We start from the raw sequence: 16,028 nt of genomic DNA on the forward strand, positions 1-16,028 counted from the left end.
AGAGCCTCCCTTGGAATGGAAGAGAATGTAAGCCCCCTTCCCTCTAAATTATTATGATTTTGCAATTAGAGGCTTTCAGGCAAAGATTTGGGAATAGGAGTAACAGTTCTTTACTAGGAAAGGGGTTTTTTTTTTAATTTAAAAAAAAAAAAAAAAGGAGAAATATAGTAGTATAAAAAAGCCAAGCAAGGTAGCAACCAAAAATCCTAGACAACCCTGACAGAGTCAGGGATATGACCTGGCACCCTGATGGTCAGGGTGTCGCAAGCAGTCCAAATAACTCCTCCCAGAGTAACAGATGTGGTTCTGGGGAGTAGAGACGGTCCTGTAGAAAGTCCAGTGGTGACGAGATGGGTCCGGTCTTCCTCTGGCAATCCAGTGGAAAAATTGGATACCTTATGTTCTTCAGTCCCAGTTTTGATCTAGCTAGGAACAGGTGGCTCCTCCCCCACTGGCTGGAGCATCTCACAATGGGATGATGGAATGTGTCATGTCACTGGTGGGCCCCATTGGCCCATAATCAGAAAACGGCCCCCTGGAGGATGGAGGGGTGTGCAGTACACCTAAAACCGATTGCCCCAGAGGTGGAAACACAGCCCCACCATCTGCCCTAGACTCATCCAAGCTGCCCTGGGAAAGGGTGAGGCTCCGGAACATCTACAGTACATCAATGACATCATTGTGTCGGGGAACACAGCAACGGAAGGGTTTGAGAAAGGAGAGAAGATCATCCACATTCTCCTGGAAGCCGGTTTTGCCATCAAGAAGAGCAAAGTCAAGGGACCTGCCCAAGAGATCCAGTTCCTGAAACGAAAGTGGCAAGATGGACAGCATCAGATACCCACCAAGGTCATCAATAAGACCACTGCAACATCTCCACAGACCAGCAAGAAGGAAACACAAGCTTTCCTAGGCGCCATAGGTTTTTGGAGAAGGCACATCCCTGAGTACAGCCAGATTGTGAGCCCTCTCTACCTGGTCACCCGCAAGAAGAACGATTTCCACTGGGGCCCTGAACAGCAACAAGCCTTTGCCCAGATCAAGCAGGAGGTCGCTCGTGTGGTAGCCTTTGACCCAGTCAGGATAAGACCAGAGGCAAAGAATGTGCTCTACTCTACAGCTGGGAACAATGGCCTGTCCTAGAGCCTTTGGCAGAAGGTGCCTGGGGACTCTAGAGCCCAAGTTACAGAGGGTCCAAAGCCAACTACACTCCAACAGAGAAGGAAATCTTGGCCACCTAGGAAAGAGTTCAAGCCGCCTCAGAGGTGACTGGCACACAAGCACAACTCCTCCTGGCAGCCCGACTACCAGTGCTGGGGTGGATGTTTAAAGGAAAGGTTCCCTCTACCCATCACGCCACCGACGCCACATGGAGCAAATGGCTTGCCCTCATTACTCAGCGCACCCGTATTGGAAACCCAAATCGCCCTGAGATTTTAGAAGTAATTACCAACTGGCCAGAAAGTCAAAACATTCATCTCACAGATGGAGAGGAGCAGGAACAAGTGACACGTGCTAAAGCAGCTCCACCATATAACCAACTGCCAGCTGAAGAAACATGCTATGCTCTTTTCACTAATAGTTCCTGCCACATCCTAAGGAGAAACCAGAAGTAAAAAGCAGCCCTATAAAGCCCCACACTGCAAGTTGCACAAGCCACTGAAAGAGAGGGTGGATCAAGTCAACTAACTGAACCCAAAGCTGTTCAACTAGCCCTGGACATTGCTGAAAGACAGAAGGGACCAAAGCTCTACCTCTACACCGAGTCACGGATACACTGATTGGCATCCTCCAGTTCTCTGTGGGCTTTGCTAGAAAGGTGGAAAAAGGCCAACTGGCAGTGTAGGGGGAAACCAGTCTGGGCTGCTGATGAATGGTAGGGCACTGCCAGTCGAGTCGAGAAGCTACCTGTGAGAGTCCACCATGTAGATGCCCATGTCCCCAAGAGTCGGGCTAACGAGGAGCACCAGAACAACAAACAGGTAGGTCAGGCTGCAAAGATAGAGGTGTCCAAGATAGACTTAGATTGGCAACACAAGGGAGAGTTGTTCCTAGCTCCATGGGCCCATGACGCCTCAGGTCATCAGGGCAGGGGTACCACCTATAAGTGGGCACGAGACCGAGGGGTGGATCTAACCATGGACAGTATTTCTCAGGTTATCCATGACTGTGAGACGTGTGCTGCCATCAAGCAGGCCAAGCGGGCAAAGCCGCTATGGTATGGCAGGCAAAGGTCCAAGTATAAGTACGGGGAAGCCTGGCAGATTGACTACATCACCCTTCCCCAAACCCGCCAAGGCCAGCGCTATGTGCTGACCATGGTGGAAGCCACCATTGGATGGTTAGAGACCTACCCTGTGCCTCATGCTACTGCCCGGAACACCATGGTGGGCCTTGAAAAGCAAATCCTGTGGAGACATGGCAACCCTGGAGAGAATCGAGTCAGACAACGGGACCCACTTCAAGAACAGCCTTATCAACACCTGGCCTAGAGAACATGGCACTGAATGCACTCCACTCATGCACCTTGAGGCTCATCAAGCCCCTCCCTTTTGTGGTCGCGGCACCTGCCACTAGACCAGGTTGCTCAAAGCCTCATCTAACCTGACATTGAACACTGCCAGGGACAGGGCATCCACAACTTCTCTGGAAAACCCCTCTCACTGCCTTGCCACCCTCACAGTACAGCATTTGTACCTGTTCTGTAATAGAAACCTGCCCTCTTTCCATTTAAGGCCATTCCCCTGTGTCCTGTCATTCCAAGGTCTTGTATATATTTTTTTCCAGCCTTCTTATAATCCCCTTTCAGCACAGGAAGGATGCTCTAAGTGTTGCCAAAGCCTTTTTTCCAGGCTGAAAAACCCCAGCCCTCCAGCTTGCCTTCATAGGAGAGGTTCTTTAGCTCTTATTTCTCCTCTGGAGTCATTTCAGCAGGTTCATGTCCTTCTCATGTTGGAGGCCCCAGAGCTGGAGACAGCACTCTGCATCCCAGGAAAACTATTCAGTTCCCTGTGGATATTTAAGACGTGTAATTTCCTGGTCTTCCACGTCTCAAGGTAGATGATACTGGAATTTACTTTTTTTAGGAATGTAGGAGCATTTGGGATGCTGGCAAAAGGAACAGCCCTAAGTAAAGGTCTCTAGTTTTTCCAGAGAGGAAATGTTCTCCTAATGTAGCCTCTCTTTTTTTCCTCTTTTCTTGTGTGTTTTTCTTTGTTTGTTTTTTAATTCTGATTGCTGAACTTAGTTTGAGCACTAAATCACTCATACAAAAAGGCAATCAGGAGTTACAGCTGCAGCCCTCGATTTTAATGTCAGATAAACAAGATGCAGCATCACATCATTATTTCATTTTAATATTACATTAGCATACTTCCTTATGGAACTGGTGCAGAGCAACTAAAATGCTGTTTTAGGACAGGAAAAATAGCAGAACGTGAATTGGATCTGTTCTTCAGCAATAGCACACCTTTGAAAGTAAACTCACAGCTCAGGAGTGCAAACTTAAGTTCAGTAAATCTTTGTGGATATAAAAACACTTCACACTGTCAGCTGAACTCATCGATGTGATGCTGCATTTCAGTGTGGTCATAACTTTCTTTTCTAGTTCTATTCACATTTGCAGAAGCATCAAGACAAATTTCAATTCAAGAGCAACTTACCCATAGACTCCACCACCGATGCCACAATATATAAATAGGACCCATCCAGTGCTCACAGACTGTCAAACCCTAGAGAACTTGCTGCTTTCTTACTGTTAAAACTTATCTCAGCAACTCCATTTTCAATCTGGAAACAAAACAGAAAGCATCACTTGAGAATCAATGATTTAGAAATAATACACAGACCACATGCCGATTCAGTATGTTTCTGTTCATGGTCTGTTTTCAGAGGAAATCAAAGGTGGAGATGTGCTTCAGAAGAATTCTTTATTCCCTAAAATTATCTTCAATTAATCCACCCGTGGCACATATTGCAAAGTTTGGGTGCAGGTTCAGCAAGAGGTAGGGATAACACAGAGATAGCTTCAGTAAATGAGGAAAAGGGATCATTGGTGTAGAACATCCTCCCCAGAAGAAATCAATACCATGTTGATCTGCTTGTCTCCATTTGATTTCAGTTATTCTGTAACAGATAGCTCTGAAGTTATTTCATTGAAATTTGAACCCCAGATTGAAAGGCCATTGTCTCAGATGCTGCCTTTGAATCTCATTTCCAAGAGCATTTCTCTGCCCCTGATGCCAGCGTTACACAGGAAAAGTCCACACTGGGGAGCTGTGGATGCAAATCACAACTTGAGGCCCATTCTCACCAAATTGGATGGAAAATCTTCTTCAGTGGGATTGGATCAGTCCTGAATTATGCACTTGCATTCTACACAGACTTAAACTCACTGCCCAGAGTAGAGTCCAGATTTTCCCTCCATGCAGGTGACACCAATCCAGACTCCGTGAGCAATGCAGCCTTGGTTTTCTTTTACCCTTTGCCGACTCCAGTTTCCAGGAGAAAGCCAGTCTGGGTTTCCCTCCAACTGGGGGGGGGGGGGTCCAGCCCAAGGGACCAGGTCTAGGTACTATCTAGAACCGCTGTTCTAGGTCGCTCTAGGTAGGTGTAACCTAACCTAAACCCTTGAACCTCCATTGACCAAATCTCCACCCCCCCTTCCCCCACCCCCACTAGTCCTATTGTGCTGACTCCTTCTTCTAATACTCATAGCAAGCCAAAATCACCTGGAACAAGAACCCCCAATCGCAAACAAATTTTTATCACAACAGTAATCATAGTTTGTTGTAATGCATTCATTGGGTTTCTATTGCATCGGATTTGTAATGTTTTTTTCCATTTGTCCTTGCCCAGCACTGCCCATCTCCCCCCCACTGAAATGGAACCTAACTCTCTTCCCCTGCTGCTTCTCCCTTACTGGGTGGTGCCTCTGGGCCCTGCCCCCTGGGGAAAAAGCCCCGACGGGGGAGGGGCCAGCTCTCTCTGGCATTGGCCAGTTATCAGGAGAGGTCTCCAGCAAAGCAGGCAGGACTTGAGAATCAAAGCTGGATGTAGAAATATGCTTCTTCCTGCTGAGGACTCCAGGACGGTGTAGATGAATGCAGACGAGAGATCTCTGAAGTTGGGTTTTAGAAGATGAGGTTTATTGTAAGGGATGTGGAGGCCTTGCTCTGAGCTGCCAGGCTGCAGCTCGTGGCAAGGCCTAGGAAGGTGGGGGAAGGGAGAAGTAGGGAGAGGAAATTCCAAGAGAGGAAAGTCCTCAGGGAAGGGTGCAAGCAAAGAGAGCGTCCAGCCCCCCTGGGACCCCTTATCAGGGGTCTTCAAGGTGGGCTGGAACAGGACTTGGGCCAATGGGGTTACAGATACCTGATACTTCAGGGGAGGGGTACAGGTGTGGGATGAACCATACATTGAGGGGTGAGACAGAACATTCCATTTGACCTCTGGGTCTGGCTGCAGGTAACTTTCAGATGGTCACATTACTGTTTTCCCAGAGATCCAGTATCTAATACATCTCAAACATCAAAACTTACTTTCAATTCTATCTCAGTTACAGGTTTCACATTCTCAGAATCTAAGCAATCATATTTATAGGGCTTTCTGGCTTCATCCTTCCCAACAGCTGGAAAATCCCTCCTGGTGCCAGAGAGCAGACTTTTTCACTTTTGCCATCGGCAGTCATCTAGTCTCATGGGGAAATTCTACAATAGTTCAACCCTTCATCCTCCTGGCCTTCTCAGCCTCACAACTAATACTCTTCTACATCGCATTTGAGGCCACCCACATCCCGACCTTGATCCTCACCACCCCATGAGGGAACCGGACCAAATGACTCAATGCCGGCTTTTACCTCCTATTCTACACACTCGCCAGCTCACTGCCCCTGCTCATCGCCATCCTCCACCTACATAACCAAACAAGCACCCTACAATTCCCAGTCCTCAAACTTTCACACCCAACAATCACCTCCTCCTGAACAGGCATCGCATCAAGCCTCGCCCTCCTAATAGCTTTCATCGTTAAAGCTCCCCTAGAGGGACTACATCTAGGACTCCCCAAAGCTCATGTAGAAGCCCCTATCGCAGGATCCATGCTCCTCGCCCCCCTGCTACTAAAGCTAGGAGGATACGGCATATTATACGAATAACCATCCTTGTAAAATGAGCATCAAACAACCACCACTACGCCTTCATTACCCTTGCACTATGAGGGGCACTGATAACCAGCACCATTTGCCTGCGCCAAATCGACCTAAAATCTCTAATCGCCTACTCATCGGTCAGCCACATAGGCCTAGCTGTCACTGCAACCATCATTCAAACCCAATGAGCCTTCTCAGGGGCAATAATCCTAATCATCTCACACGGACTGACCTCCTCAATACTCTTTGGCCTAGCCAGCACCAACTACAAACGCACCCACAACCGAATCCTCCTACTAACATGAGGCATGCAACCCCTCCTACCTCTCATGGCCACCTAACGACTACTAGCAAACCTAACAAACATAGCACTACCCCCAACAACTAACCTCAGAGCAGAGCTAACCATCATCATCGCCTCATTCAACTGATCTTCGCTCACAAACCTCCTCACAGGGGCGACAATCCTCCTCACCGCCTCATACACTTTAGACATACTAACAAGGACACCACGAGGCACTCTTCCATCCCACATCACATCAGTCCAAACCTCCTCCACACGAGAACATCTACTCAGAGCCCTAAACATATTCCCCATGATTCTCCTCATCTTCAAGCCTGAACTCATCTCCGGCACCCCCATATGCAAGTATAGTTGAACCAAAACATTAGACTGTGATTCTAAAAAGAGAAGTTAAAACCTTCTTACCTGCCAAGGGGAGGTTTAACCAACAACAACTGCTAATTCTTGCATCTGACTCTAAAACCTCAGCCCCCTTCCGCTCAAAGGAGAACAGTACTCCAATGGCCTTAGGAGCCACTCATCCCCATGCAAGTCCAGGTGAAAGTAATGGACCTGCCACTAGTCCTAAACACCCTCCTACTACTAACCCTAATAACCCTATCCACCCCCATGATCCTCCCACTCCAATCACCCAACCTTAATAACAGCCCAGCCACCATCACAAATACAGGAAAAGCCTCCTTCCTCATCAGCCTAATCCCGATAGCAATCCACATCTACACAGGGACGGAAAGTCTCATTTCCCTCTGAGAATGAAAATTCATCATCACCTTCAAAAGCCCAATCAGCCTAAAGATAGACTTCTACTCTCTCACAGTCTTCCCCATCGCCCTATTTGTATCCTGGTCTAGCCTACAGTTTGCAACATGATACATAGCCTCAGATCCATACGTCACAAAATTCTTCTCCTACCTCCTCCTATTCCTTATCGCTATACTAATCCTAATTGTCGCCAACAACCTCTTCGTGCTACTCATCGGCTGAGAAGGAGGGCGCATTATATCCTTCCTTCTGATCAGCTGATGACAAGGCCGAGCAGAAGCTAATACCGCCGCCCTCCAAGCCGTCCTCTACAACTGAGTTGGCGACATTGGACTCATTCTCTGCATAGCATGACTAGCCTACACCTCAAAGCCCTGAGAAATCCAGCAACTCTCCTCCCCTTCCCAAACGCCCACGCTCCCCCTCCTGGGACTCCTTCTGGCAGCAACAGGCAAATCCGCCCAATTCGGCCTCCATCCGTGACTCCCAGCCGCCATAGAAGGCCCAACCCCCGTCTCTGCTCTGCTCCACTCCAGCATGATAGTAGTGGCCGGAATCTTCCTCCTTATCCAAACCCACCCTATATTTAACACTAACCAAACCGCCCTCAGTCTGTGCATGTGCCTTGGAGCTCTTTCCACACTATTTGCCGCTACATGTGCCCTCACCCAAAACGACATCAACAAAATCATCGCTTTTTCCACCTCAACCCAACTAGGCCTCATAATAGTCACCATCGGACTTAACCTCCCACATCTAGCCTTCCTCCATATTTCAACTCACACATTCTTCAAAACCTGTGCTCAGGCTTCATCATGCACAACCTTCATGGAGAACAAGACATCCCAAAAATAGGAGGATTACAAAAAAACCTTACCAACAACTACCTCCTGCCTCACCATTGGCAACTCAGCCTTAATAGGAACTCCGTTCCTTGCAGGTTTCTAGGTAGGTGGAACCGCGGTTTCAGGGGGGAGGTGGTCCAGAGCCCAGCAGAAGCAAAGAGTCCATGCTTGCCTGCTGTCCAGGGCAGATGCAACAGTTCCAGGCCATCCTTGAAATGCCCCCCTAGAGGATTGAGGAGTGGTGAAAGAGGTAAGAAACACTGCCTCACCTGGTTTTAATGGCTGGGCCATTATCAGAAGGCATCAGTCTCCCTCTCCCCTGAAGGCTAAGAGAAGGATAAAACATGTCCCAAAAAACTGCTGAAGATGGGAGTGCCGCCAGCCCAATTAGAAAGGTGGGTAAGGCCTCATGGTCCCGTTGACAAAGAACATCAAAGCAGCCCACGGGCAGTTTGTTCCAGGGATTGGGAGGCGCCGTGCCAGGGCCCATCCCGGCGTGGCACAGGGCAAGGCGCCGCTGCGGCCACCGCCCCAGGCAGGGCGGCAAAGCTGGCCTGCCCGGCCCTGCAGCCAGCCGTGCCCCAGGCAGGAGGGCAGGGCTGGCAGCAGCAGCTTCTCCTCCGGCAACACGCACCAGGAGAGGCCTTAAACAGCACCAGGGCCCTGGTGGCCACTGCCACCCGCCCGATGGCTGCGGAAAAAACACGGCGAGTGACTCCCCGACACGGAGCCTAAACGAGATCAACCTCCTTGCTGCTGGGGGAGCCTGCAGGGATCTTTGAACTGCTGAAACCTTCTAGCAGTAGCACCTACGGGCAGCAGCTTTTCTTCTGGTCACAGGAGAGGAGGAAGTGAGAATGTGCCGGAAAACAACGTGGCGGCACCAAGGTTAATGGAAAAAAGTGGGAAGAAATGCTCCAAAGTGCTCGTCACAGCTGAGATTCCTCTGCAAGCTGTAGTGAGGACTGTGATGAAACAAGTTGTGGCCCTGGCAGTTTACATCAAGTCCACAGAGGATGCAGAGATGCACTCACAGCCTGTGGGGAAAGCACTCATGCCAGAGGGGGTGGAAGTCAGAGAGTGGGCCAGTGGGAGACCTGACTAGGAAGAGAGAGAGAGGGCCCCTGCTTCTAGAGATAAAGAGAAGCCTTGCTTCCCAACTAGAGCAACCGAGCCCTAAAAACCTGCACCCTGGGCATGAGGAACCCATGACACAACAGCTCTGGAAAGGCTCTTGGCCTGCGGGAGGGACCCTAAAGCATACCAAAGAAAAAACTCCTCTCCCTGAGCAAACAGAAAAAAAACTCAGATAATGAACTGACCAAAAACCCCATGCCCTGTCAGTAGGAAATAGGAAGGGGCTGGCAGGGGAAAAAAAATCCAAGGTGTTTTAAAGGCTTAATTTACTTCACACTATCATTCTCTGACTCTGTTAATGACTAACTTTACACCTCTAAATTTGAACCTGTCTTGCCCTTAGAGTGTTTTTCTCCCAGTTCTAACTTATGAACCCCTCATTAAATTTCCACCCCCCCCCGCCTCCTTAGGTCAACTAGAGCAGCAGAGAACGAGGGAACAACTTGCATGGGTGCCTGGGTTTGGCCAATTGCCTACAGTGATTAAGATACAGCACCTGTCACAGCCTAAGGCTGCACCATCCTCCAGAGCCACAGCCTGCGAGCTGGGAACACCCTGTCCCAGCCAAGCACTGGAGAACCTCTCCCACAACCGGGAATTCCCACGGGTGCATCCACCCGCAGGCAGAGGCTTCCGACTGTGCTGGAACAGGGCCCAGCTTGGACAAGTGCATGCCAGCAACAGGCTGACACAACATCCAGTGCGGCAACAGCCGGGCTTGGCTTCCTCGTGGATTGGGCCCAAAGCCTGGCCAGGGCTTCAGGAACAACCCAGGAGCTGTCAGCAAGGCAAGAGGTCTGATTTTGTGGCTTTGTCCAGCCTCTCAGTTACAGAAAGGTCAATCCCTGTTTTGTTAGTGAGCAGATACCTAGACCCTAACACTAACCATCCTGTAGACTTTGTTCATGAATGCATACAAACACAGCATTAGGCTGGAAGGTTTCATCAAGAGCTCAGCTTTGGCTCAAAGGCCTGTTGTGCAGCCCTCAGCACTTCAGCAGCCCTGAGCCATCTCTTCAGCAGAACCAGGACAGAAGAGCACAAACCACTCCTGACTTCCAGCGCAGCCCCTACTGCCTTGGCATGCCCCTTTAGTCCTTGTCTTGAAGGTCAAGACAATCCAAGAAACACAAATCCAGGCTCCTCCTACTCCTTGAAGAAGGTCCAAAAGGGCACTAAGCTGTCTCAACACCAGAGCAAGACCAGGATGCTCTTCCTTGGGCAAAACTCAAGCTACTAAAACGCCAGGAACACCAGACACTGATGGTCACTGAAGGATATTGATCCAGCTCGACTGACAAGTGGTGGTTGGAGAGAGGAATCTACAAGGCCTTGAGAAATCCAAACACAGCCCCAGATGTTATCCTCCTTATATCATTCAGCTCTGCACTTACCTTGCACAGTCTTCTGACATGGGCTTCCAGATGCTCTGCTGCTATCAAAAATACTCACATCAACTTACTTCTAGGTTCCAAGAAGTCTCATCCCATCATCTTTGTTCAGATGTTCCACATGAGGGTTTCATGTCAAACAAGTTTTCTTATCCAGATCCTTTCTTAAGCCGTAAGAAGCCCATGATCTCACAAGTACTCACAGAAACGCTCCCAACACCGTTTGCTGCTTCTCTCTTTCTCTCTGCCAGGGTCCCAAGAAATTCTGTGTCAGTTCTTGTCTGGCATTTGCCAGGGACCTGGAGAAAGGCACAATCATTACTATTAATTATGGCCACAGGCTTTGGGCTCAGTGGTGGGTTTCAGCCTTCTGGAAGGAGAAGCAGACACTCCTCACCCCGCTGGAGCCAATTTCTCCGTTCCCTGGTCGGCTCTCGCAAACCCTTCAAGCCACTCTGCAACACTCAGCACTGCCGCAGAGCTACAACAGAGCAGCAGTTTATCCACAGGTGATTTCTCCTAGCACACATTTCTATTGTGTTTTCAAAGCAATCCTAGTGCTTATTTTTACACCTCCAGAAGCGTGTGCCCGCGTCCACAACCATACTGCATTTTCACAGTGTGCCAATAGGAACACAAACAGATTTAATACATTATTCTTCAGACAACAGCCCACCCACTTAACCACTGTGCACTTGGACTGCTTCCTGTGGGAGGGTCAACAGAGGTGCACCAGCTTTAAACACAGGGCATGAAAACAGAAACCAACTCGTCTCCACCAAATGAAATAAAACATGAGCACAAGTCACATGAAATGATATCATGTCATAGAAAACACTGATTTGCTTAGAACATAGTGCCTGAGAACTCAAGCATCCATTCAAACTAGAAAACACCTTCCAAATGGGCCAAAGTAGCAAACATTAGACCAACCTTTCAACACAAGTGTGAGTCTGGAAAATGGTTTCTCCAAAGCCTCCTTGTGTCATCCCAAGCACCTCTCCAACTTTAGGGGTCACTGCACTCACTACAGGGCACTTGGAGCAAAGAGATAAAAGAAACACAGCCTTGTTGTTTTACAGGTGGTGCTTCCATCCCCAGCAAGGTCAGAGCTACTTCAATTCTTGTTTACAAATCTCTTTGGGGTGGCTTACAGTGAAAGACTGCAAGAACCCTGTTTGCAAACACATACACAGATAGACCTACAGGCTTCATTTCAAACCATTTGGCTGCAATGGAAAGCAGCTATGCAGCCACTGGGTTCTTACGATCTGCTGTCATACAGCAATATGAAAGGATGAAACTATTCCTTAAGGAAACACTTAAGGGAAAAGAAACTTTTACAGCTGGGCCAGGTGTGTCAGGGAGGGCCGTTAGCAGGAGAAGAGGCTCCAGCTCCTTGCAGGATTTGCCTCTCATCCCCTCAAAGGCCCAGCTGCAGCCTCCAGGCAGCCAGAGTTCACCCCCTGTCTCACACAAGTCGGCCATTCCATTCACAAACCTCTTCCTCCCAGGAATGCCCACGTGGCCAGGCCCTCCACAAGCACAGTCAATGCTCATCAAGGGTCCAGTGTCTCCCAGCCATTTGACCAAAGCCTTGCAGCACCTGGAACACCCTGGAGGAGAAACACGGCAGTTTGTGGAACCAAGGAACGGAGGAGCTGCCCTGTCCCAGCTGTGCCTCCACGGCCAGCAGCAGGGCAGAGGCAGCCCTCAAGCCCCCCCAGGGCTTCTCCTGGAAAGGACAAACACCTGCATCCAGCCGGGGACAGACGTGGCACAGCCTGAACACACTCAAGGAGCGCCTCCAGAGGGGACAAAGGGACAACCCCAAACAAGACTCATAAACAGGGGCTCACAGAAACTCTCCAACACCATTTGCTGTTGCTCTCGCTGCCAGGGCCCCGAGAACTTCTGGGTCCCCTTCTTTGTCACGTGCTTGTCGGTGACTTGGAGAAGACAAGGTTACGTTCACTTTCTGAGCAGGAGCTGAAACCAACAGAGAAGCACAAAATGAGACAAAAATCCTCTTCCCCCACCCTTTAGAGGCCCAAGTCAGGAGAACCAACAGAACTCAACAGTTCTGGAGGAGGGCAAAAATCCAGGCAGACTTTTAGCTCAAGCAGAGGAACAGCTTCTCCTTCCCACTCCTGGGGAAAAACTAGGGAAACAGGAGAGCCAAGGCACCAAATCAGCTCAGTCTGCACAGCAGGTTTTCTTCCAATGCCCCTGGCAGAGAGAAGAGACAGGCCCTGCCCATCCCCACAGCACACTGCTCTCACTACAGTACATCCCATGATCCACACCCAGCCAACCCTTCCAAATCCAGAACCCAGCACTATTCCCAACAGGCTGCCTCACACACAACAGGTTTTTCCAACCGCTGTCACACCTGAACACCTTGGACTCCTCAGGTACTGAGGGACTCGGAGCAGAATCAAGCGCCACAGAATAAGAAGGGTAACACTGCCTAATTCTCTTGCCAATTCCTGTAAGAAGCTAATTTTCAACTGTTTATTGCATGAAAGAAAAGTTAAATAAACCTGCTCTGGGAAAAAAAAACCCAACAGCAACTATCACAAACTCCATTGGGAAACTCCTTCAGGCTGAGCCTAAATCACCTATGTCCCCAGGCATGGAAAAGAAAAACCCAAATAAATGAGTCCCGCCTCCAACAGCGCAGGAAGAACAAAGACAGGACAGCACAGATGCAAACAGCTGTGGGAAAATTCCTCTGAGTTGCCATGTTCCAGTCCTGCCCTCCTACAAGATTCAAAAAGGAGCACGGTTTTCATCTAAAACTCACAGGATCAAATTTCTGTAAATATTCCATGCAGCATCCATGCAGGTCCCAGGATGTGTACTGGACAGTAGAAGTGTTTGGCCAGGGGGCAGGGGCAGCAGCAAAGACACAGACACCAGCTTCAGGAATCCAGCCTCATCCACCAGAGCTCAAAGCAGCAAAGAACTCCAAACAACAAAGCCCTGCAATGCCCCTCACCATTGCTACCAAAGACAGCGGCCTTGCAGGGACTGAGACACAGTACCAGGGACCCTGAGACTTCACCACCCTCCAGAACCACAGCCTGTGAGCTGGGAACACCCTGTCCCAGCCAAGCACTGGACAGCCTCTTCCCACAACCGGGAATTCCCATGGGTGCGTCCACCCGCAGGCAAAGAGGCTTCCGACTGTGCTGGGACAGGGCCCTGCTCAGACAATTGGGTGCCAGCAACAGGCAGACACAACGTCCAGTGCGGCAACAGCCGGGCTCGGCTTCCTCGTGGATTGGGCCCAAAGCCTGGCCAGGGCTTCAGGAGCAATCCAGGAGTTCCCTTGGACTGTGGACTCCCCAACAAGACCATAGGTCTGATTTCATGGTCTTATCCAGCTTCTCAGGTACAGAAAGGACAATACTTTTCCGACTCCATTTGCTGCTTCTCCCTCTCTGTCAGGGTCCCAACAAGCTCTGCCTCAGCTCTTGTCCTACCCTTACAAGTCACCTCAAGAAAAGGAAAAAAAAAACCCCAAACACCCCCCCCCCCAATTATTACTACACACTCTGGCCACAGACTTTTCATTCACTAATGGGTTCAGCCTTCTGGAAACAGAAGCAAAACTCACCTCCTGGGGCTGATCTGTCCATTCCCTGGTCTGCTCTCACAAACCCTTCAACCACTCTGCCAAAGCCGCAGAGCTACAGGAGAGCAGTCCTTAGCCACAGTCACTTCTAACACACATTTCCCATTACATATCCTGAGCAATCCAAGCGCTGATTTCACGCTTCCATAAGTGTGACCCAAGATCCCACGCACACAAGTACACCAAATTCCCACTGTGTGCCAAGAACCTACAGGGCACTTTGGATGTATCCTTAAGTACAAAGCACAAGAAGAAAAACCCAATCTTGCTCTGTGAAAACAAACAGTGAAAACGGCAGGAAATTCTTCTATAGAACAGAAGACACATACCTTTAACCCAGGCAGGTAATGAACTGCAGGAGGGGACCACCTGGCAGAAGAACGCTGACCAGCCAAACACAGAGCACAGAACCAGGGGCTGCCTGAGGGCCTTCAGGCAAGCATGCTGGATTGAAGGTAAAGCAGCAGGAGGAATGAACTCTGCACAAATACTTGGTGAGAAATTCCAAGGCAGAGCTACAATTTAACAGGAAAATTACAAGAAAGCCAAGAGCACAGAAACACTGGCTTAAACCAGACTATGACCTGACAAGCTGTTGCTCAGGGTGCTGCTTTTCTCTCTCATTCACCCCACTGTGTAACCACATCACAGTGCTGAGTCACTCTTCCCTGCAAGCTTTTCAGTCTGTAACTTCCATCCCTCAGGAGGAGCCTGAATTAACAGAAACACTCCAATGCTCCCTGCCCTAAGCAGGGATACAGCAACACCACCTGGAAAGGGAACAAAACTTCACAGCTCCCGCCCCAAACACGAACCCTGGCCAGAACCACAGACAAAGCAAAAATGTACAGGTTAGAGGAATTAGGGCAGGAAGGGCTCTGTCTCCCCTTCCTTGCCCAACAGGCTCCAATTCCACACTGCAAGTAGGAGTCAGGGCTTTCACTGGAGAAGCCTGAAGAGCTGACATAATTCTGGTCTAGAAAGGAGCTTCCCAAAGCAATTATCTGGCCCAGCAGAGAGCAAAACCCTCTGCACTCTACCAGAGCCACAGGAAACCCAAACCAAGGGTAGAAGCTGATGCAGAAGATACAAAAAGCACCACTTCAGCCCTATAATGACCAGGAAAAAGCCAAGCTACAGCAACTCTTGCCTCCTGGGGGAGGCAAGAGACCCCCAGCATGAAACACAGCTTCAGCTGGGGCCACCCAACATCGGCCCTGCACCGCACCACACCACACGCCCAAACATACTGACTCCAACACAGTTCAAACAACTGAGTTAAACCACACACTTACCTCATGAAACAGCACAAGGGAAGAGAAGGCCATCACACACCAAAGGCACAGCCACAAACACCAACTCCCACCAGCCCTTAGAAACACCCCCCCGGCTCGTGATTGGCCGATGCGCAGAGGCACTCGCAGCGCTGATTGGGCTGTGCGCCCAGGGCCCCCCGCCCCGCCCCCCACAGGTGCACGGCGTCCCCGCCCCAGAGCTCCTGGAGCCTCAGGTGGAGCTGCAGCACTGCCCGACCGCCGGCAGGGGGCGCTGCCGGAACCCTGGGACAGCCCCAACACACCTGCAGGCGAAAACCCGTTTCTGCCACTCTTAACAAATCGACTGGAGCCACTGCTTCAACTCCATGATAACTATTTAAACATTGTTTTAAGAATCCCAGGGGACTCCGAGCTTGGAAATCCCAGCAACTGCTCAGCTTGGCTACTTCAAAGATTTCCCCACCCAGGAAACCAAGCACTCCCAGCCCCTCACAGCACATCTGCTACAAAGCCGATTCAAACCTTGC

General features: G+C 49.9%; 1 long non-coding RNA gene across 5 annotated transcripts; it reads right to left on the reverse strand.

Moving 5' to 3' along the window:
- Nucleotides 1–210: 210 nt before the first annotated feature.
- On the reverse strand, nt 211–15,564 carry LOC120751327 (uncharacterized). 5 transcript variants are annotated; one of them, XR_005700390.2, is made up of 7 exons: nt 15,520–15,564; nt 12,337–12,573; nt 12,086–12,200; nt 11,518–11,621; nt 10,788–10,883; nt 3,663–3,789; nt 211–804 (listed from the first exon to the last, which is right to left on the reverse strand). It is a non-coding gene; the product is annotated as an uncharacterized LOC120751327 (long non-coding RNA). The 5 variants fall into 5 exon arrangements; XR_005700392.2 differs by lacking the exon at nt 15,520–15,564 and adding an exon at nt 14,554–14,791 and having other exon boundaries at nt 12,444–12,573; XR_005700388.2 differs by lacking the exon at nt 15,520–15,564 and adding an exon at nt 14,554–14,791.
- Between the last annotated feature and the right edge of the window lie 464 nt (nt 15,565–16,028).

The sequence above is a fragment of the Hirundo rustica genome, chromosome 3 (assembly GCF_015227805.2).
Source record: "Hirundo rustica isolate bHirRus1 chromosome 3, bHirRus1.pri.v3, whole genome shotgun sequence".
NCBI classification, from domain to species: domain Eukaryota; kingdom Metazoa; phylum Chordata; class Aves; order Passeriformes; family Hirundinidae; genus Hirundo; species Hirundo rustica.